Source organism: Leucoraja erinacea, chromosome 23 (genome assembly GCF_028641065.1).
Source record: "Leucoraja erinacea ecotype New England chromosome 23, Leri_hhj_1, whole genome shotgun sequence".
NCBI classification, from domain to species: Eukaryota; Metazoa; Chordata; class Chondrichthyes; order Rajiformes; family Rajidae; genus Leucoraja; species Leucoraja erinaceus.
Genome location: NC_073399.1, coordinates 4,967,632 through 4,990,461, shown reverse-complemented (window position 1 = coordinate 4,990,461; position 22,830 = coordinate 4,967,632). Strand labels below are relative to the sequence as shown.

At 41.3% G+C, this 22,830-nt stretch overlaps 1 protein-coding gene across 2 annotated transcripts in view; it reads right to left on the bottom strand.

Annotated features, from left to right (window-relative positions):
* myocd (myocardin) overlaps window positions 1-20,286 on the bottom strand; it is a 438,360-nt gene extending 418,074 nt beyond the window's left edge. The window contains exon 1 of one of the 2 annotated variants that reach the window (XM_055653695.1): window positions 18,766-20,286. The gene's annotated coding sequence lies outside the window, so the exon portion shown is untranslated. The remainder of the gene's footprint in view (window positions 1-18,765) is intronic. The other variant, XM_055653690.1, reaches the window with a different exon arrangement.
* Between the last annotated feature and the right edge of the window lie 2,544 nt (window positions 20,287-22,830).

Genomic DNA, 22,830 nt, shown 5'->3' with positions numbered 1-22,830 from the left:
TTACAGATGACACAAAGCTGGGTGGCAGTGTGAACTGTTAGGAGGATGCTATAAGGATGCAGGGTGACTTGGACAGGTTGGGTGAGTGGGCAGATGCAGTTTAATGTGGATAAATGTGAAGTTATCCACTTTGGTGGCAAAAACAGGAAGGCAGATTATTATCTGAATGGTGTCAAGTTGGGAAAAGGGGAAGTACAATGAGATCTGGGAGTCCTTGATCATCAATCACTGAAAGTAAGCATGCAGGTACAGCAGGCAGTGAAGAAAAGGCCTTCATAACAAGGCCGATGGATAACGGATAACAAATGGATAACATAACGATGGCCGACTGCGGGACCAGAAGCTGGGGCGGTGGCCTGGAGCTGGGGCAGCGGCCCGGTGCGGAGACTGCAGGACCTGGAGCAGGGGCGGCGACCTGGAGCTGGGGCAGCGACCTGGAGCTGGGGCATCGGCCTGGAGCTGGGGCAGCGGCCCGGTGCGGAGGCTGCAGGACCTGGAGCAGGGGCGGGGACCTGGGGCCCGGTGCGGAGACTGCAGGACCTGGAGCTGGGGCGGCGACCTGGAGCTGGGGCAGCGGAGCTGGGGCAGCGGCCCGGTGCGGAGACTGCAGGACCTGGAGCTGGGGCGGCGACCTGGAGCTGGGGCAGGCGGCCCGGTGCGGAGACTGCGGGACCTGGAGCTGGGGCAGGGGCCCGGAGATGATGCTGTGGCGGGCCGTCTCGGAGCGGGGATGGCGTTCCGGCTATCGGCAGCGGCGACATCACCACGGAGGTCCGCTGGACTGGAGAGCGGCATCTCCGGCCTGGATCGACCGCCTCAGCGCAGAGGGAGAACAAGGAGGGAAGAGATGGAAACTAAGACTTTGCCTCCATCACAGTGAGGATGTGCTTGGTGAACTCACTGTGGTGGATGTTTAATTGGTGTTTATTGTATGTTTTGTTATTATTGATTCTGTGTATGACTGCAGGCAACATAGTTTCGTTCAGACCGTAAGGTCTGAATGACAATAAAGGATCTATCTATCTATCTAAGTTGAGTATAGGAGCAAAGAGGTCCTCCTGCAGTTGTACAGGGCCCTAGCGAGACCACACCTGGAGTATTCTGTGCAGTTTTGGTCTCCCAATTTGAGAAAGGACATTCTTGCTATTGAGGGAGTGCAGCGTAGGTTCACAAACCTCAATCCTTACTCAAACTTACATTGGAATAGTGTAGAAGGCCAGAAAAAAAAGTGGACCCAATGCTTCCCATTGAATGTTATTTCAATTTATTCACCGGTGTCCTATTTGTTAAAAGTGCAATTTTCAAACTTTATGTAACTTATGCAGGGCCCTTATTGTGCCACTCCATAATATAAGACTACAGATAGCATAGTATGCCACACAGCTACAGTGTACTTTAACAAACACTGCACAAAAGGCAGATGCATTTCATTTCAGTTCTTCAATGTACAAACTTCAAAGATGAACTCAATTTCACAGATGTAATTATTTCAAAAGGTTGAATGTTTTGAAACCACGCGAAATTCATCTGTTTCAGATTTTTTTGGGATTCATTTTTATTAATTATCTCATGATCTTAAACAATGACATCGATAAATCAAGTTTCATTATTCAATGACGCAACCAGTCAGAGATCTTGCAAAGGTCCAGCACACGTTCAACACATGGGAAAGGTCAAAAACTAATTGCAAATGAATGCTTGATTATGTAGAAATAAGATAATAACCACTATTGCTCAACTACAGACATTAATATCTTCTGTACACCTTGTCAAACAGCTAACACAATAGTTACCAATTAACCCTAAGTGTTTGCATTACCTGCGTAAATTAAAACTCCTTACCAGTAGGTGATCTCGAAGATTCAATACTGAAGGAACAGAAATGTTTGACATCTTTAAGTAAAGCTAGCTGCCTGTTCTGATGGTTTAGAATCAAGTGGCCATTAATACAATCAAAACCTGCTCATTTACTTCATTGCCGTATTGAGGATTTGCTTCATAACAAGCTTAATGTGATAATAAATAACTGCTCTGCAAAATAATTTAATAGCAGCTTGTCAAAGAGTTACAATGAAACATGCAACACCAAATTAAATCATCTTATCTATGATAGACAAAAAATGCTGGAGTAACTCAGCAGGACAGGCAGCATTTCTGGATAGTCATCTCATTGCATCTTGTATGAGGCTCAGCAATGAAAACAAGTAGGTGATCTCCAGTGGCAACATTACACTGCTATTCAAACGTTTTCAATCCTTGCACTACCAGCTGCAAACTTAGTTGTACCAAGACCAGACTGAAATTATTTGATAAAGATATCCATTTTATAACCACACTAGACCAGGTGCGGACCCGTTGCCCATCTACACTCACTCTTCCCAAAGATCAAGGAGATACCCGAGAGGCTGCTTTTGACAAACCAGCCTATTTCCCTTAGTGGCTGTTGCAAAATGTTTACTAAGCCAAAATGTCACTGTGCAGTGCATTTTCTTTAAAGACAAGGCTGGAGAGAAAATCTGCCAAAAGAAAAATTATCCGATGCTTCATTTAAGCTTTCAAAATAGTCCTCCAGTGTTTCTCAAAAATCTTATTGCTGTTTCCTGATGCATAGAGAAAGAAGATGAACATTGTTTTAAGTTGCGACAACAATTCTCCACAACAACTACTGGGTTCTTGGTCAGCTGGTTGCTGTTATGAGAGTTATTAATAACTAATGTGGAACTCACCAAAATGCCACACAGCCTTAGGAATAAGTGTAAGAGGCAATTTTAACCATCAATCATCCCTTTAACAATCGACTGGGCAGCTATTCTGAGTGCATGTTTCAACTTTTTTGCCAGGGTGGTACATTATGTCAAACATATTGCAGCTTACAAACCAATCTTGGCCTTCTTGAAGGCCCCTTAGCACCTAAATTATTTTGGAGAAAATCATTCTCGAGATACCGATTTGGAAAACGCAAATGGACTGGAATGCAGAGTTTCAAGTGGGGTACTACATCACCCAAGTCCCACAGAGCAAGCAAACAAAATAAGCAATTCATTCTGTGAGAATTAAAAAAAACTTAACTCTAATATGCAATAGATGAAGTGGAGAAAAACGTCACAATACAGGAAGGCAACCCTGCACAGTTGGCAAAATGTCCAATGGAAAAGTTAAATTATGGAAGATCATTAATGCCCCTGTCCCACCAAGGTTTCCGTGCGGTTCCCGCAGGTTGCAGGTGGTTGCAGGTGGTTGCAGGTGGTGGAAGCAGGTAAGGAGACTGACAAAAACCTCCGGGAACTGCACGGAAACCTTGGGTGGGGCGCAAAGTCTCCAGAGGTTTCCGTTCAGGTTCCCCAAGTGGGACAGGGGCATAACTAGAACCGATCTTCTCACTTCCAACAGGTGATGCTTAAATAGAGATCACAGTCATTCAGCAGATTTCAACAATTTTCCACATTTGAGAAGTGGGGATACTGTTTATAGCGAGGATGATCACATCAAGACCCGACAGAACTAGATCCTGTCTATTCTAAATATGATCAATTTTGTTTAAAGCATTTACAAAAATTGGATTGCCTATTACAAACCAATATGATTGTTCATCCATATCGACAGTTAAATCTTGCCACAGTATATCACACTGACTTGCCAAAGCACACTCTCTTATTGAAATGGCCAACCCGAGGTCACCAGGCAGGTCATCAGATTCAAGAAGGAAATTAGAAAACCACATATTGCATTCAGCATTTTCCAGCAGGCTATTTTCTTCTCTGTCATTTTATTTAAATAACACAGCGCTTCTTAATGGTCATCTCAGAGACTCATTCGCAGTTAGAATATCTGGAGCAAATCACTCTCAACATACCAATTTGAAAGTGGACTGGAATGCAGAATTTCAAGTATTGTTCAGCGTCACCCTAGTCTCAGAGAATGACTGAAAGTCAAACAATTAATTCCATGGGATAAAAGCTTGACTGGACTGCACTATACATAAAGCAGACACATATTGCACCATAGGGAGACAATTCAGGCAGAATATAACCAATGTTGGGCTTTCCTCGGCTTTTTATCGTCTACTGCAATTATCCATGTTATTCAACTTCAGTTCTGTGGGACTATACTAAACTGTGATTCCATTCTTACCAATCAAACGTCAAACAATGCACTGCATTACCCGTCCCACAGAGCAAGAAATAAAAATAAATTGTTCCATAGATCAAAACCTTGACTCTGATACTTGTTTGCAATAAATAAAGCAGAGAAATACTTCACACTAATGAAACATAGGAAGGCAGCCTTGCGCAGAAGGGAAAATGTCCCACGCAAAGGCAGAATTGTGGAAGGTTGTTGGCAACTCTTTGCATGTTGGCCCCAGTGGATCTGTATACATTTATTGCCAATATCAGTAATTTAACTTCTCTACCCTCCCCTGCATACATCTTTTTAGTTTATCAATGTGGTCTTTTCATGCCTTCTACAGCTTTCTGCAGCTGAGCTTCAGAAGCAGAAAGATAGAAGTAGATTAATTGATTGTTCAGGCCAACATCACTATTCATGTTGGAGAGCAGTCCTGAACTACTATCTACCTCGTCAGTGACCCTCAGACTTACTGGCTTAACCCTGCATTAAACATTATTCCCTTATCATGCAACTGAACACCGTAAATGGCTTGATTGTAATCATATATTGTCTTTCCGCTGACTGGTTAGCGCACGTGTGTAACACGCAACAAAAGCTTTTCGCTGCACCCAGTACACGTGGCATTAAACTGAAACTGAAATATTGTGACCATCCCTGCTTGTCTTTTCTCTCAAAAAGCCAATCTTGAATGTTTCAGCTGATCAAGAGAAGTCACCGGTTCACACCAACATCAAAAGCCCAACACTAATTTTCAAACAGGTTTCCACAATTATGCAAAAAATAATGAGCTCTCCGTTTCAATCACTTTCAGACTCACAATCATTTTAGTCTCAGCTCCCTCGTAACTACTAGCACCTCCACTAAGTCCCAATAAACTCCACTGGCCTCTGAATAATTAGATTTCAAGAACTCTACACTTTTAAGGGACCAAGAAAAACACCAAATATTTTGCTGCTACTTTTGAATCAACTAGTATCACATTTCCCTTCAATGCAATGCAAATTAATTAGTTCCCTTCAATGCAATGCAAAGTAATTATCCAAAAATAAAGATATAAAAATAATTAAACTATTTATAAAACTAAACTCCACTACTTTATAATGCAGTCTTATAATAAAGTGTCAACCAGTTACAATGATGCAAGAAAGTACAACACATCTCCCATTTTGCCTGGAACCTACTGTAAAGTATTTGAACTTCAGAGACAATCTTACTTATATCAAGTCTTAAGTATAATGGAAGCAAATCATGAGCTATTGGCACAGGATGCTGCTTATTCCGATAAAAATCACAAAAAATGCCAACATGCGAGTGACCAGCAATGACAACAGAGAGTATTTGTACAGCATTGAGCATTCCTTTGTTTAATGCCCAGTGGTTTCCTGGAAGCAGAAACAACAAATTAAGAAGTATTTGCTACAGCCATATTTATTAAAACTGGTCCCATTTCATACAGTTTTAGCTCTCAGATTTTAAAGAACATTATGTTAAGTTTTACCTCTGCTTCTCTCTCATCAAATTGCACTCCCTCCACACACACACCTGGATCTCCTACCATCAGGCAAGAGATACCGAAGCATCAAAGCCCAGACTACCAGACTTAAACAGCTTCCTGCCACAGGCTGTGAGGCTGCTAAACAGTCACTCCACCCGATTCTGCGACTTTGCACTGACATTTTAATAACTCTGGCACTGGCCACTCAAATCAGCTGCCCTGGACATTTTAATGACTGTTTTTACTGTATTTTATTGTTGCTGTTTTACCTGCTTTTAACTATTTATACTGTTTCATCAGGGACGGGATTGTTTTTTACTGTTATTATAGACATAGAAATTAGGTGCAGGAGTAGGCCATTCGGCCCTTCGAGCCTGCACAGCCATTCAATATGATCATGGCTTATGTGTGAAATGTTTTAAGTTTCATGTGCGATGCTCCGGTATTCCCTGGGAAACGTCTTCTCATTTTGCACTGTACAATTGTTGCTTTGCAAGATGACAATAAAGGTTGATTGATTGATTGATCAATCGATCAATCATCAATGGACCCACAGCAAAGGCTGCAGTCTGCAGCAAATTATCTCCATTCAAATTTCCATAAACACAGTGATTTTAATAAATTTCACACACCTTTCATAGAAACTCTTTTGAATGTCAATAGAATATTTTAGAACGGTTTGATTATGTAAGCAAACGATGTGATCAAGAGGGAAAGAATAACTAGAAGAGTCCAGGAGGAAAAGGGATGAATTGGCAGGTTCAAAGCAGCTTAAATGTGAATGTAGATGAAAGTATGATTTTCAATGATGAAAGCTAATTTATCCACTAAATTTATTCCAAGAGTTATTTATAGTTGATTAGTGTATAAATGTAAATAATTTGGTGTACATATAGCTGCTAAATTTGTATAAGATAATTATAAGCAGTTGAATAAGGGATGGGAATGAATAAGCTTTGGTTTCTTCCTGCTCCTTTTCGGAAACATACAATATCATTTATTTATAGATATTGTTTATGACACTTTATAAATATTCTTGTTTTGTTTTTTTGTATGCTGTTTCACACTTGCTTTTTATTCTTTTATTCTGCTCGGAAAAAATAATTAATTAAATAAATAAATAGCATGCTAAATTGATCAAGAGCTGTGGTCAGCATGCTCAACAATATAGTTCGCATTAGCGATGTATATTTTCAAAAATAAATGAACAGCAGGAATAACGGAGAATGGCTAACTAATTACAAATATTTTGCTACAATTTCATCGGGTCATGCAGTCTAGAACCTCGCACATCCAATGTGTTTGCAACCTTTGGTTTTCAATTTTTGGGTTTGGTTCTTTATAATAGCATGAGTTATCCCATGGGATAACTTTTATTGATATTGTAGTAGGCACTTGGCAAGATCATTTGTGCAAATAATACCCTTATTTAGCAAATCAACATTCATGACCCAGTATTGTGAGAAATCTTGGGTGAAATATCTGAGGAAGGAGGTATTTGCTCTGGAGAGGGTCCAGAGACGGTTTACAAGAATGATCCCAGGAATGAGTGGGTAAGTCTATGATGAGCGTTTGACAGCACTGGGCCTGCACTCGCTGGAGTTTAGAAGGATGAGAGCAGACCTCATTGAAACATATAGAATTGTGAAAGGCTTGGATAGAGTGGATGTGGAGAGGATGTTTCCACCAGTGGGAGAGTCTAGGACTAGAGTTCTAGGAGTAGAAGATTTCCCGACGGGCCGTGCGGCCAGAAGGCTTCCCGACGGGCCGCGGCTGTGGACTGGGAACACGGTTGGAGGCCGTTACCGAGGCGCCGGATCACTGCGATGAAGCCTGGGTCGGGGACTTGTGGACCGGACAGTGGAGCCGGGCCTCGCTGGTCAGAGTCTGGAACAGTGGAGTGGCCAACGGAGCCCGCGGCGACACCGCGGAGGCAGGAAGTGGGACGTCAACAGCAGTGAGGCCTCAGCGGCGGAGAGGCGAAGTCTCACTTCAGCCTCTGTGGTGGTGAAGCCTCGCGGCGGCGGCGTTGCCTCACGGGTTGACCTGCCATCAACGGTCGATGAGAGCGTGGAGGACCACCGTGAGGGGGGGAGGGGAAGAACAATGGAGGACCCGGCGTGAGAGCACCGCTGTGAGGGGGGAGGGGAACAACAATGAACAATTGGGTTGGGGAGGAGACCAGAGGAGGAGCTGGCGTGCTTTGTAACTTTATCCGTACCGTAGGTGGCCGATATTTGTATACATTGGGTTTGCAGCAAAGAATCTCGCTGTGCCTCATTGCATGTGACAGTAAAGGATTCCATAGCCTCAGAATTAAAGGATGAGCCTTAAGAAGAAGACGAGGAGGAATTTCTTTAGGACCCTGGGATGCAGACCATCAGGGCCCTGGGGATTTATCATCCTTCAGTTCCATCAGTCTACCAATACTATTTCTCACCCAATGCAAATTTCTTTCAGTTCCTCTGTCTCCCGAGATCCTCTGTCCTCCAGTACATCTGGGAGATTATTTGTGTCTTCCTTAGTGAAGACAGAACCAAAGTACCTGTTCAACTCTTCTGCCATTTCATTGTTCCCCATAATAATTTCACCTGTTTCTGCCTTCAAGGGACCCACACTTGTCTTTACTAATCTTTTTCTCTTAAGTTACCAAAATAAGCTTTTACTATCCTCCTTTATATTCTTGGCCAGCTTGCCCTCGTATCTTTTCAGCCCGTATTGCCATTTTTGTTACCTGGTGTTGTCCTTTGAAAGTTTCCCAATGCTCCGGCTTCCCACTACTCTTTGCTATGTTATTTACCTTTTCTTGTAGTTTTATTCCACCTTCCCTTGTCAGCCACGGTTGCCTCTTACTCCCCTTAGAATCTTTCTTCCTCTTTAGAATGAAATAATCCTGCATCTTCTGGATTATGCCCAGAGATTCCTGCCATTGCTGTTCCACCATCTGAAGAAGGGTCTCGACCCGAAACGTCACCTATTCCTTCGCTCCATAGATGCTGCCTCACCCGCTGAGTTTCTCCAGCATCTTTGACTACCTTCGATTTTCCAGCATCTGCAGTTCTTTCTTAATCATTCCTGCTAGGATCCTTTTTCAGTCGACCTTGGCAAGCTCCTCGCTCATGTCTTCATAGTCCCCTTTGTTGGACTGCAACACTGACACTTCTGATTTAACCTTCTCCCTCTCAAATTGCAGATTAACATTTATCATATTATGGTCACTACCTCCTAGCGGTTCCTTTACCTTGAGTTCCCTTATTAAATCTGGTTCATTGGACAACACTAAATCCAGAATTGCCTTCTCTCTGGTAGGCTCCAGTAAATGTTGCTCTAAGAATCCATCACAGAGGCACTCTACAAACTCCCTTTCTTGCAGTCCAAAACCAACCTGATTTTCCCAGTCTACCTGCATATTGAAATCTCCCATAACCACAGTGGCATTACCCTTGTTACATGCCAATTTTAACTCCTGCTGCAACTTGCTACTGTTTGGGGGTCTGTAGATAACACCAATTAGTGTCTTCTTACCTTAACAATTCCTCAATTCTATCCACAGCGACTCTACATCGTCAGTACCTATGCCACCCCTTGCAAGGGACTGAATTTCATCCCTCACCTCCCACCCCACCTCCTCTGCCCACAAGCCTGTCCTTTTTATGGGACGTATAACCCTGAATATTCAGTTCCCAGTCCCGATCCTCCTGCAGCCATGTCTCTGTAATTCCCACAATGTCATATCTTCCAATCTCTACCTGAGCCTTAAGCTCATCCACTTTACTTCCTATACTTCACGCATTCACAGATATCACATTATATACCTCACCTTTCACATCGATTCTTATTCCACTTGGCCATACTCTCCTATCCCTTTGTGAGCTTGCTGTCCCGTTAATTCCGGTGCCTTTCTTAACTTTTCCTATACACTCTTTCCCTTTAACTCCATCCTTGTATTTCCAATGTCTCTGTTTGGAGGTAAGCAATTATTTTGACACTTTAAAGCCGCAGTGCTGGCTGTACTGGATTGTTGTTAGGAGTCAGCCTGGCCCAGCTCCAGTGAAAGGCGGCGTTTCGAATGTATCCTTTATTTGTTTTACTTTGACTTTACTAGTGCACAACTGAATATCGTCTGTCTGTTATCTAGATTGAAAACTAACCAATCCCACTGCAATTCAAAAAAAAATTGTGAGGAAATGTGTATAAACACAAATCTCCAATTACAACCGTTTGTAACCTAGTTTTATTTGTCTTAGTGATTTGCCTTATACACAGAATTTTAACAGAGTCCTTTTCAACAAAAGTCCTTTTCTGAACACTACCACTGCTATGGTAGATAAAACTAACTTCAGTGCAACTAAAATAAAGTAACAGTTGATTTGAATCTTGGATACATTCCACAAGGCTTTCAGTGGTTAATTACAAACCGGGCTGTACAATTACATGCTGATATATCCAAGATAAAGGGAATCTTGTTTACTGCTTATCAAGCATTAGACATCTACTTTATAAGTGCACGTATTTTCTCCAGAGATCCTGCAAAATGTATTTTCTGCGAATCTGATGGTAATGAATTTCAAATTATAAAAATTAAATATTACTTGATGACACTAATGTAATTTGTTAAAATTATAGATTTAAACATTACTTGATAACACCAATTTAATTTGTTAAAAATATAATTAAAGCTTACTTGATAACACTAATGTAATTGGTTAAAATTAAAAACTTAAATATTACTTGATACACCAATGTAATTTGTTAAAAATATAGAATTAGATATTACTTGGTAACACTAATATAATTTGTTAATTTCATAAAATGAAATATTACTTGATAACACTAATGTAATTTGTTAATATGGTCCTGCATTAGCATGCAAAAAAATTTGTGAAATGTAATCAATAATTCTAACATTTGTGTGGGGATCGACTCAGTAGGAAATGCAAGTCTGAATAAGGATCTCAATCCAAACAGTCACCCATTCCTTCTCTCCAGAGATGCTGCAGCATTCTGTGGCTATCTTCAATTTAAACCAGCATCTGCAGTTCTTTCCTACACGATGTAAATAAATGTTTTGCATTTAATTTTAGCTTGGTTGTTTAATGTGGTGATCAGTGCCAACTCAATATGGTATGCACACAGGGATTTAGATCATTGTTCGCCAATAATATGTCAGTGTCCAAACCCCTTGCTGGTTCCATAAAGACCTCAGACCTCTTCGCCAAATTGATTCATGTTGTCACTTCACCACCTTTTGGATCAACAGTTACTTCGATGGCAATGAAACACGGTTTAAAATGCAATTCTTCCCTTGAAGAACAGCAAACCACATGGGATTTTTTCACAACAACCTAGTAGTTTTGCCGTCATTAGTACAACACTTATAAATCAAAATCTTTTTTTCTAAAAAATCCAGATGATTTGCAAAATTTAAATTCCCTATATACTGTGGAAGGATTTAAATTAATAACAATTCAAGAATTCTGGGTGACGAGTCTGGGAACCTAACCACTGCTGTACTACTAACATATCCAATATTTTGTTCACAAATATTACATGCAACCGATAACGTATCAATGTTATTAATTCAATGTTAGAATGAGAAATGCAGATACATTAATTTTTATATTTCCGGAATATACTATGTCAATAAGAATTGTATGGACCATGTGGTGTGATCTTAGGTTTATACTTATCTCATTCACTCCATTAGTGTGTTGTTTATCATCATGGATGATTGTCAAGAACTTCTTTCATAGTCACTTGCTTTAATAAGGAGCAATGTAGAGAAAAATCTTCAGATTCAACACTGTGGTCATGTTTGAGATATTAACAATTGGAAATAGAAAAGTCAGCAACCATGTGCATGGTAAATGAGAATGTAATTTCTTAAATAAAGTGGCAGTGATGGCAAACAGTGAATCTGGTGGAAATGTCGGGGAGCAGGAAATTATAAGAGGCTTCCACAATTTTTTCTGTACAAGGACCAGCTACAGAAGTGCCTGAGAGAAAAGGATATTGTCAGACTTCCAGGAAAGTACAAAAAGCAGACCCACAAGATGTCTGAAGAAGAGTCTCGACTCGAAACGTCACCCATTCCTTCTCTCCAGAGATGCTGCCTGTCCTGCTGAGTTACTCCAGCATTTTGTGTCTACCTTTGATTTAAACCAGCATCTGCAGTTCTTTCCCACACACAAGATATATGCCTGCATATACATTAAAAACATATGTAGCAAAATCACACCAGCGATGAACAATAAGCTGCTGAGGCTTCGATCTTCATGAAAAATATTGTGAGAATTTTGATGGGATGTTTTAAAACTCCACCTTGGGAGATTTTCATGAGTTATACATTTGAAATGTGCAGCCAGAGATCAGACGGAATAGTGATCAAATACATTATCAGATTAAAAAAAGTAAAACAGCTTAATTCTGTCCCCCTAGTCTCCTGGCTAAGTGTATCCATTCAAATAAATAGGTTATCCAGTACTACATCAGGTATGATGAAGACCGAAGGGGCAAATTCCCAGCAAGACAGGTCTCAGTGTTGTTCAATATATGTTAAACCTCTCCCACTTAGGTGATTTTTTCGGCGACTGTCACCGAAAAAGCCGCGACTGGACCCCTCCCTACGACAATGTCTACGACAAGCTATAACAACCTACCACCTAGTCGACGTTAAGCTACCGACAACCGGCGACCCATTAGAACGTCCACCTACGGCCACACAGGCGACAACCTACGTCCACCCGTGACAAGCTACGACAAGCAACGACCCTGTCGGCAACAACTGAAGACAATTCAGTCGCTGGTACCTGGTTGACGTAGGTAGTCGCCAATGGAATTCACCGAAGTTAGCAGCCGGCGACAACCAACGTCTCCTCGCGACAACATGCATCATCCTGGCGACAACCTGCATCATCCTGGCGACAACCTACAACAGCACCTACCAGAGGAGAAGACAAGCTACGCCAAGCCCACAGTCGCCAAAAAGTTTTGAACATTTCAAAATCCAGCGGCGAACAGAAAACGTAACGACTCTTCAGGCGACTTGAGGAGACGACTCACGACCATACAGGCGTCACCCCGTGGCCATGTGAAAACAGCCTGGTCGCCTGTGAACTTGAACTTGAAGTCACCGAAAAAAATCGCCTAAGTGGGACAAGGGCATTAGAGTGAATCTGCACAAGTCCAGGACTTAATTGAAGAAGGGTCTGAAGAAGGGTTTCGGCCCGAAACTTCGCCTATTTTCTTCGCTCCATAGATGCTGCTGCACCCGCTGAGTTTCTCCAGCAATTTTGTATACCTTCGATCTTCCAGCATCTGCAGTTCCTTCTTGAAAACTCCAGGACTTAATTACTTGGGAGTAGTGGATTTCCAGGTATGGCAAAGGATCGCCACCTCAATGCTTCGGATCAATGTCTCATTTCTGTCTCCATAAATACTGCCCGATCGGTTAAGTAATCTCAGCACTTTGTTTTATTTCATAATTCCAGAATGTGTTGTATTGTTCTTTTCAATTATTTACCTTGGTGTTGTACCAGGGTGGGAGGGGAGGGGGGAGTTACACTCAGCATCAAGTATGAAATCTATTTATGATTAATAAAATGAAAATATCAAATACCAAAAACACAACACAATGATACCGTCATTGGCAATGCTATGGTACCACAAAACAGGAGAGATGGTTAATGTGCACAGGAATTCCCCAACGTAGGTGCATTGTCCAGTTTCAGTTACATCTAAAATACTGGGGGATAATGGAAAACAATAGAAAATAAAAATACATTTTGCAAAGCTATACAAACTCAAGGTGAACAACAATTATATATATTTTTTATGATGTTAGAAACATAGAAAATGGAAAATAGGTGCAGGAGGAGGCCATTCGGCCCTTCGAGCCAAGGGTTCAAGAGCAGCCCCCCAGGATCAAGAATAATTTCAGGTTTGTCTAATTACGTTGAGGTTATCATGTATCATCCATACACTGTGAATGGCTCGATTGTAATGAGTATTTTCTTTCAGCTAGCTGGATAACAAGCAATAAAAACTTTCCCTGTACCTCAGTACACGTGACAATAAACTAAACTGAACTGTTACGAAGGAGGCAGATGCGGCAACTGCAGACGAGTGTAGATGGGAGAAGTGTGACCAACAAGGAAGACTGGAAAGTGACCTGTATCTTCCGCTATATATGCTCGGCCTCACTATTCATGGTCTTCAGGTTCACAATACCAGCCCGAAAGCTCTTTCTCCAGTTTGAGCAATTAAGGGGCAGATTCCAAAGAATCAGTGGGGATGGTCCATTTCTTCAAGACTATGAACAAACCCTTGATTTTTTTTCCTCTCCTACCTGATTATTCCACAATATAATATTTGCACAAGTATCTGCTTTGTGTAAAAATGCTTTGAAATCTCCACATTAGCATTAATATTCATCTGTGAATGAAGTTGCAACTATTCCCAATAGAGAAATGGCATTTTTTTCAATGAGTTTAGGCAAATTAGCATAATTCAAGCTTTAATCACCAAGTATTTTGACAGTACTCATATGTTACGATAAACCCTTAGTAAATTTTCCTTCTTTCCAATGTGGACCACTCCACTCAATGTACTGAGAGATTCAGAATGGAAAAAGAAGAACTTGAACCACCAATTATCTACTTTTTCTGGTGCAATTGGTGTTAACAAGATCCTGAGTAATGAAGGACTTTAGTATTTAGCAAATAACAGGTAACATATCTAGCAATGTATGCGGGGGTTGGAGCACAAGACATTTGAGGGTTTCAAATGCCCTCTGTTGGTGTTGGTGCCAGGACCAGTGTGCATCCTTGTGGGTCAGTTGTCACAGCGGGGCAGATAGCTCGCTGAAGTTTGGGATGAATTTCCCAAGATAGTTCACCATGCCTAAGAATCGTTGCAGAGCTGTTACGTCCGAGGGTGCTGACATTTCGTTGATGGCAATGGTTTTAGACGGGTCTGGTTTAAATCCTTTGTTGGTGAACACGTGGCCCACATAAGTCACTTCGTCGACCCGGAACCTGCATTTGAGAGGGTTGAGTTTGAGATTTATCTCTCTGGCACGATCCAGGACCTACTTCAGGTTTGAGTCATGTTCTTGTGCATTACGTCCAGTGACCAGGATGCCGTCTACAATTATGTGACATGGGTAGCCAGCAAAGAGTTGTTCCATAGTACACTAGAATACCTCACTGGCTGAATTGATGCCAAATGGCATTCGTAGAAAACGGTAGCGTCCGAAAGGCGTCATGAATGTGTTTAACATGGAGGATGCATAGTCTAGTGGCATTCGCATCTAGGACAGAAAAAACTGTGGCTTTACCCAGTTTAGCAGCGACTTCTTCCACCGTCCACATTGGGTGGTGATGGCAGTATTTAAATCCTTAGGGTTGATGCAGATGCTTATTTCGTTTTTGTTCTTCTTGACTGCTGCAACCATGGTAGAGACCCAAGAGGAGGGGTCATTGACAGGGGCTATTACACCCAGTGTTTCCATTCTGTCTAATTCTGCTTTTGACGCGGTCCTTCATTGCATGCGGGATTTTGTGAGGAGAATGAACGACAGGTATAATCTCCTTGTCGGTCACAAAGCTGTATTCTGTGGGAAGTTTTCCAAGCTGATTGTCAAAAAGGTCTTTGTATTGTTCAAGTAGCTGTTGGGTGGGATTCTGAGAGGTCGACAGCTGACACAGTTTTTCCGAAGAATACTAGGTTCATATTACGGTATGCCTCATTACCCAGAAGGAGCAGCACCTCCCCTGGTGTCTCCTTTGGAGGTGTGGGTTTGTATCCCACTTCTGACACCATGTTTATTGGTGGCTCAATGAATAGAACACGATCATAATAGTCCAACTTTATTACATCGAGTATACCTGAGCATTATCAACAGTCAGTGTTGCATGCGTCTCGCAGAGAGGGAGGGGGAGGGGGGGGGGGGGGGGGGGGGGAGGGGACTTTGTGTGATTGCCGTAGTGCTCTTAAAAGGATGGCATGTACATTTGTGTAGTGAAGGTTATAAATGGCATGGATTCATAAGGGCTAATAAGGGTTAATCTACAGTTAGAGGAGCTGACGGTGAGGTAGCCAGTTGCCACCTTTTAGAAAATGGTATCAAGTTCTTTGATAATGAGATAAGGGAGATAAAGGGACGTAATGGCGAGGCATTGAGGAGATGGCTCATGGTTTAAGTCCTTTGTTGGTGAACACGTGGCCCACATAAGTCACTTCGTCGACCCGGAACCTGCATTTGAGAGGGTTGAGTTTTTGATTTATCTCTCTGGCAAGATCCAGGACCTACTTCAGGGTAGTGTTGAAGGTTGATGGGATGATAATTGGGCAAAGGCCAGAGAGGTCAAGACCAAAAAGTGAGAGATAAGGTAAGGAGAGGTGCAAACTATGAAGCCAGAGGATGGAATATAGGTGAAAGGGGACGGGGAGGTAGGGTTAGTTACCTGAAATTGGAGAATTCAAAGTTCATATCATTAGGTTGTAAACTATCCAAGTGGAAATTGAGGTGTTGATCCTCCAGTCCGAGTGTAATCTCACTTTGACAACAGTGAGAGGTTGCTCTGTGATTCAGATTCAGATTCAGATTTAATTTTAATTGTCATTGTCAGTGTACAGTACAGAGACAACGAAATGCATGTGAAAACACTAAGAGAGGAAAGAAGGAAAATGGGGACATGGAGAACAGAAAATTGGGAATATGGACACAAATGCGCGATTTTTTTAAATGACGTGTTTACAGTAAACCCTGTTGGGAATCAAGAAAACACTCCTGTTCCGGCTCAAAATAGTGGTCTGCTCATCAATTCAGCCCTACTCACCGACCTTCAGGATCAGGTTTCAAAAGGCCTGAGAAACGGTGCTTAAAAACAGAATCACTATGTAAATGAAGACAAGCAGACACATGACCCATCAAACTAATTAAAGAACCAATTCATTTTCTACAAGCAGATTGCTCTTCCATCAGTTAGGTCAGCTCCATTAAAGACAGAATTAGCACAACACTGGCATTATACACATTCCAGAAATATTTCTTTAAATTGTCCCCAATCCATCAATTTTTGAGATTGAAAATTCATTCCCAACAGCATGTTTTTCCCAACGAGAGGGCAAGTTTAGCCCAGATCTTGCAAGGTTCAATTTTTTGTCAAGGTTCATTCATTAAATTTCAGTTCAATCATGCATGGAAGGGTCTTTCCACCAGATATCTAAGATCTAACCAGAAGCAAAGTCATCAGGAAATGTAAGATAATTAATTAAATGATAACTGGTTTACCTTAGATTGGACAGCTAGATACCATGTTCTGGCAAATATGAATCCTCAGTGTTTGAAAGTTACAAATGACCAGGTGGGAAATTCCCTTCCCACTCATGGTATCAATTTATTGATGGCCAGTTCCTCTTGCATCTTATTTCTGACCCACAACACAAAATAAATATGGAGGTATAGTTGACAAAGATAAACAATAACCATTGTTTAGTGATTTTAAATGTCTATAAAAGAAAATAATAAAAGTGGGTCAGAATCAGTATGAAAAACAGCAAAAGGTCCATGTGGAAGACTTCAAAACATATAACAGCTTTGACTGAAGACAAAAATTATGGGAGCGGTTTTGTAATGGGTCAGAGTTTCTTTTGTGCATTTTGTGAGAGGGGCTGGTTCTAGTCCACACACCTGGCAGCATTTCATCGTGCTGGGGCCCTAACGCCATGCAGGAACATACTCATTTTAACCTGGGTTTATCTTTCAAGTTCACAAGATAGAAATTAGGAACAGAGTTTGGCCATTTGGGCCCACTCCACCATTCAATACGATCATCCAACATCCACATAGCCCTTGATCTTTAGCCAAATTTGAGTTGTTATATACCCCACCTGTGAGTGCTGGCAGCAAACTGCTATTGGCAAATCCCCAACCAACTTATGGTCAGAATATATCTTTCAGAATTCTGCCTTGTCACAAATGCTTTGTGATTAATTTTTTAAGTACATTTACTTACGCGACTTAGAATAAACAGCACATGATTTGATTCCATTGAAACCATCCATTGGTTCCGTGAGAATTGTTGGGTGATACAATTGAAAACATCTCATGGATAAACTTCCTACTTCTCTTCAAATATTGACACAAGATCTTCTCCATCCACTTAACATGTTGGTCAGGGTCTGAGATTAATGACTCGACCAATCAACAACATTGACAACAATGCAGCATTCCCTTGGTATTGCATTGAACATTTAAAAGACGAGGGTCCTGCTCTGAAGACCTGAAGCCAACATGTAAAATATTATAGTGGGACTGGTTAGCATTGCTGGGGAGAAGGAAAGGGTAACATTTCGGGTCTGAAGAAGGGTCTCGACCTTAAACGTTACCCATTCATTCACCCATGCTGCCTGTCCCGCTGAGTTACTCCAGCTTTTTGTGTCTATGTTCGGTGTAAACCAGCCTCTGCAGTTCCTTCCTATACATATGAAGTATTACAATTGATCCTAAAACAATTGTTTTGATATCCAAATCAGTTAAGCCTCAGATTTTATTAAAATAAGGAGGGCATTACTGGAGAAAATGTAAATTTTCAAGGGATCAATTAATGTATCAAGGGATCAATGAATGGAAGTTTTTAAAAAAAAAGGGGAATTTGCACCAAGATGCTATGGAGAACATGTCCTTCAGATGTCCTGTAAACTCCTTCATATCAACATTTGTGAAAAATCCTCCAAGTCCCATTGAAAGGATTAAAATAGATCTTACAACCAAAAATAACCTGAGTGAGAGCATTGGGAATAACAGTAAAAAATAATCAAAAATAGCTCACTGATTCAATCATCTCCCAGCTCAGTAATGAATGTAGTGCACAAGTATGTATTCCATTAACACCACGATAAATAATAGCACAACATTGTCAGATACACGATAACAGTGAACACAACTCGGAAACAAACATATCATGCTCATTTGTTGAGGCATTATAACGCAGCAGATACCACACGCGTGTAGTCGGCCAGGTATCAGATACTTCCTGTTGATGAAAATACACACACCACAGACAAACTACTTCAAAGATCAGGAAGAACATTCTCAGTCAAGAGCGCGCACTAACAAGAATGAAAGTGAAATCTACCTCTGGGTCTTGAGGCTGGGCGTGTGGGGTCGCAGCTTCTCCAAACTTGCTCAAGTGTTGCTGAGGAAAGACTTCCCTGTTTCCTAATTGCTTCTGGATCCCAGGCTGACAGCTGGAGCTGAGCGACAGGCAAGAGTGGGACTGCAGCCGGGAAGCGGCTGGTTGGAGCCGAAGGCGACAGCACTGTTGACGGAAATAGCCGAGCGCTCCTGGTGATCTGCGTCTGCTGTGCTGTGCTGTGTTGTGGGAGCGCACCGCCAAACCAAGACTCGTCAACTCTGCAAAACTCTGCACTCCCCACGGAAAAAGCCGAGCCGCTAAATGTTGCTGACGGAAACGGTCGAGTGAATTCTGATTGCTATCTGCTGCAGTTTGATTTAATCATTGGAAGACCAGACCGTGTGAAGAAACGGATTGAAACTTTAAAAAAAAAAAAAAGAAAACACATTGCCCCTAATTCAACATTGTCCCTGGTCATGACAAACCCATGTAAAAGTTGGAAGTTGCAGCAATGAAGTTGTGCAGATGCGGCATGCACTTCAGAGTGGTAAATGCTCTGAGCTGATGAGAGGAAAACTAAAGAAGGGTGTGGGACCATGGCAAAAGTTGCTAAAGTAAACATTTCATTTCTCCTGCCAGATAGGCCGTTTGATGTCATGTCCTCACATCTCTCCCTGGACAGACAGGAGGGATGGATGGATGTGCAAACACACTGGACTGTGAAGTTGCAGGAAAGGGTGGAGTTTGCAGAAATGCCAGTTTCGTTAACAAAAAAAACTGGGACAAAATTCTAGGCAAGGCCGGATATGTGAAAAAGAACATTTTGCCATACAAATTCCAAGCTATCAGTCTGAAGAAGGATCTCAACTTGAAACACCACCTACCCATTCCCCCCCTCACAGATGCTGACTAACCTGTTGAGTTTCCAGCACTTGGTCTATGGTCCCGCCGTCGTATGTCTTCATCTATGGATTGGAAAGATTTTGAGCGTTATGGGCCAAACATTGGCAGGTAGGACCAGTGTATATGGGGCATCTTGGTCGACACTGGTAAATTGGGCCAAAGGTCCTGTTTCTGTGCAGTGTGCCTGCTCATCTTGGCATTGCCAACACAAAATGCCTTGCCATTAACACCATGAAATCAGAACAGCAAACCGTGCAGGTATATAAATAGTGGCATGGAAAGTCATCTCCTTGAACACAGGCATTAAAAGCCCACAGTGCAGGGACATTCTCAAATGGGAAGGCAGTGAGTCCTACCAGAAATACCAGGTGGCTGTTGCTCCTAGTCCCACGTCTATCCTGCGAATGGCCCTCTGTAGTTACAGCAAAAAACTTGACATTAATCACGGAAAGCTAGAAAGGTAGGAGAGAAGAGGGAAAGGTAGGAGAGAAGAGGGAAATCCCCCCAAATTGATTGTTGTCGAAGGCATTAGCCAGGCATGTTGGGAAGAAATTGCTAATCGTGCTGCCACACAGGACCATTCCAGGAACATGGAGCAATGTACAAATGAAGAGAAGAACTACACAGTTGTAGGTCAGTCAGCACTCATGCTTGTTGCTATAATTGTAATCTGAACTCTACCCACCTTTCAGTCCCTTGGCTATCATGGATCAATCTACTTTCTTGGGTAGTTTACAACCCTATGATATGAACATTGAGTTGTCCAAATTTAAGTAACACCCCTTCCCTCTCTCTTTCGTTTGACCCATCCAATACGCACCCATTTCCCTCCCCTATCCCCACCCCTCTTTATTCCCCAGGCCCCATTATCTTTGTCCTACATCCCTCCATCCGGTTTAGCATTGCGCTCCACTTCTCTCCTTATAATGGGATTATGTCTCCTTTTCATCTCTAGCCTTTGTCCACCTATCTGCAAACCAAGCACTTGTATCCACCTATCCCTCGTCAGGCCCCAACTCTTTTCCAGCTTTTACTCCTCTACTACAATTAGTCTATAGACCTGACCTTAAATCTCACCTATCGATTCCCTCCACGGGTGATGTGTGACCCCCGGAGTGAATCCAACACTTGTGTTTTACTATCGATATCACATATTACCTCGCCTTAAGTTGTCTTCACCATTTGTTTTCCTACCTTTCTTTGCGTCATCAACAAATTTACCAGCCATATCCTTGGTGACTTCATCCAAGTCATTGATATAATTGTATAAAGAAGAGGCCTCAGCACCAATCCTTGTGACACATCACGCATTACATGCTCTTAACCAGATAATGTCCTATTCATAACTACTTGTAACTGGTACTCCTATGCGTCAGTGAATCTTCCATGCCAATATTATTTCCTGCACTGTGAGCTCTTTTCCTCAATAACTTGATCTGACACCTCAGCAAAATTACAGTGCATTCACCAGATACACTTTATCTTTTGCACATTACTTCTATAAAGTAATTGTTTTCAATTGTCAATAATAATTCCCCTTCCACACAACTATATTGACATTGATTTACTCTGAATCATCTTGGAGCTCTATTTAATCATCTTAAACAAAATCCTTGAACATTTTCCCTCTGATAGATATTAAGCTATCAGACCTACTGTTTTCTGTTTTCTGTTTCCCTTTTTGAAGAAAGGAGTATTATCTGCTACTGCCAATATAACGGAACCTTTCCTTAATCTGGGGAATTTTGGAAAATTCAACCCAATCCATCAATTAGCTCATTAGCCTTTGCTTATAGAATTTCTAAACCCGTCAAAAGCTAAAGGCCTGTTAAATCTCAATTCCAACTAAATGCTAAAGCTGACTTCCCGGTGATTGTAATTTTCCAGAGTTCCTCTATCTCTTCCAACTTGCATCTATTTCTGTGATGTGTCTTCTATGGAGCGGACAAATGCATCAGACCTGTTTAAATCGTATGCGATCTGCTTGTTTTCTATTATTAATTTTCCAGTCTCAATTTGTATACATTGAATGCTCTCTTGTTAGCCTTTTGTATGGTTAAATATCTGTCAATACCCTAAACAATCCAGTTAGTTTTACCACATACACTTTCTTCCTTATTAATTAAATCACTCTTTCTTTTTTTATATGTAAATGTAATCTACTCCCCAAAATTTGTGGTTATACACTTTTTCTTTGTTTAATGTTACCTCATAGTTTTTTACTTTACAATATGTATTGAAACAAGTATCATATCGTAAGCTCGCACAATACATAGTCATAGTCATACAGCAACAAAGGCCCCATCCACATTCGTCCCACTTGCTTGAGTTTGGCCCATATGCCTCTAAACCTGCCCTACCTGTGTACCTGTCTAAATGTTGTTATTGTACCTGCCTCAAATACCTCCTCTGGCAGCCTGTTCCATACACTCACTACCCTTTGTGTAAAAAAGGTGCCCCACAGGTTCCTATTAAATCTACTTTAATTTGATACCTAATTCACTTTCATATCTTCAGTATTAAAAAAGTTATGGTCAGTTTTATACTCAGTAATTAGCATCTTGTTCCCTATTGACTTAACACAAAAGCTGTGATTGAGGACAGTCAAAAGCCCATAACTTTCTTAAAAATTAAGGGAACTGAATGAAATTTTCAGTTATTATAGAATGAAGCATTCTGAAACAAATATGAAACATTTTACTTGGATGACCTGAAATTAAAGCATATAATTAGTTAGTTACCTAATTGTAGCTAATTACAAAATTGACCTTTGTGACGGAAATAGTAATAAACACCCAGACTGCCTTGAAAATTCCAAAATGTGATATTCTCACGATCAGAACTTTAATATTATTGTATTATATGCTGTGAATCCGTAACAGATGGGTAAATAAATCACAATTTCTAGCAAAAGACCAAGTCTTTATGGAGAAGATCAGTTGCTAGCTGGTACATTGGCATATCATAATCAGTAGCTTCATCATACTCCTCAGATTGTAACCTTGTTTCTCATCAACTTTTCAATTTTGGCATTATAAACTACAAGTTTTTGCTCTTCAAACCACGCATGTCCTGCCTTTCTGCCCACTACTTTCCCATTAAGAATGTCCTGTATATCATCACATTTGGAGTAGTTCAAATTCGGATAATCTCTATAGCTTT